Below are 1,497 nucleotides of genomic sequence, written 5' to 3'. Positions count from 1 at the left end.
CGTGTCTGTTACTCTTCTCTCTCGTCTTGCTGGCGAAAGCTGAAGTTTTTCAGCCCTGGTCTCTTCTGGCTGGGGAGAGTTTAATCCTCTTCTCAACACTCAGCTATTTCACACCTCAGTGAGCACTGAAAAGGTGGTATTGTCCCTACCAGCCTCAATGAGTCACCAAGCTTGTTGGACCAGCTTTCCCACGAGGGGAAGAAGGCAGTCAGGAACCTCTGCTGGACACCAGCCCGAGACTTGCACTGACTGATTGATTATCATGCCCTGAGCCCTTTGAGTTAAATGACACACCCCTTTATTTAACAAAACGATATTATTTTGCCATGCCCAGAGCATACCAGGTGCCTGCTGGAAGGGGAAAGAAGATGCAGAGCCCATCCTACCAACCTCACAGTCTAACTAAGGCCATGGCTCAAGGAGGGATTGCGACAAAGCCTGGGGCTGGAATAGGACGAGAGGGCAAATGTAAGATCGGGTTGTTGTGTGCACACCCCGATGGTCCTTGTAAATATAGACCTGTGGGTATAACCAGGCCCCACTGCATGCTCTATAACCAGAGAGAGATGCGACAGACGTTAGCCGTGTTTTCCTCTTCTTTATGGGCAGCAGGTGTGGAACAGAGTGCCCGGGAGCCATTGAGATCTGGTGTCACTGACTAGTTTCCCTTGACTTGGTTGGGGGCACAGAGATGGTAAGAAAGTCAGACAGTCCCCGGTCTCCTACTCTGGTGCTGATGCTCTCAGAGGAGGGTGGTTGGTGGCCAGCCAGGATGCTGTCAAGAGGGTGCCACTCACTTCCTGTGGCCCCAGCCAGGGTCCCCTAGCCCTAGTGGAGAGGAGTGGTGGTGGAGTGGAAAGAAGCTCAGTTTTTTGCCGCCCCAAGCAAAAACATTTTCCTGCGCCCCCCCCTGGCCCCACCCCAACTCGGCCCCTTCCCCACCCCATTCTAACTCCTTCCCCAAATCCCCAGCCCTGCCTCCTCCCCGGGGTGTGCCACATTTCCCCTCTGACCCCTCCCTCCCAGCCTTGCCTGGGGGGGAGAAGCGGAGCGGTGGCGCACTTGGGGGAGCAGGCGGCAGTGGAGCGGAGGTGAGCTGAGGGGGGGAGCGGTTCCTCTGCCCCCCCCCCGGGTTACTTCCTGCGGCGCTCCCCACGCCCCCCACTGCCGCAGCTCACCTCCGCTCAGGGCCGGCTCCCGGCTTTTTGCACCGCAAGCAAAAAAAAAAAAAGGAGCCGGAGTGCCACCGCAAGCACATGCTTGGAGCGCTGGTGCCTAGAGCTGGCCCTGCTTGCCCCTACTTCTCCTGTGGCTGATGTCACTTGCAGGGGAGCTGAGGACAGTCCAGATGTTCAGGAAGCAATAAAGGATCTTCCTCACCAGGGACAGCCTCTGGCGCCGGGCTGCAGGGTTAAAAGCAGCGCTGGCTGGGGAATGTTCAGAAACGTCGATTTCTGTCAAAACCAAAACTTCATGGCGTGTACCAGTGGGAAGATT

This window comes from Malaclemys terrapin, chromosome 10 (genome assembly GCF_027887155.1).
Source record: "Malaclemys terrapin pileata isolate rMalTer1 chromosome 10, rMalTer1.hap1, whole genome shotgun sequence".
Taxonomy (NCBI): Eukaryota; Metazoa; Chordata; order Testudines; family Emydidae; genus Malaclemys; species Malaclemys terrapin.
This window is presented reverse-complemented; position numbering follows the sequence as displayed.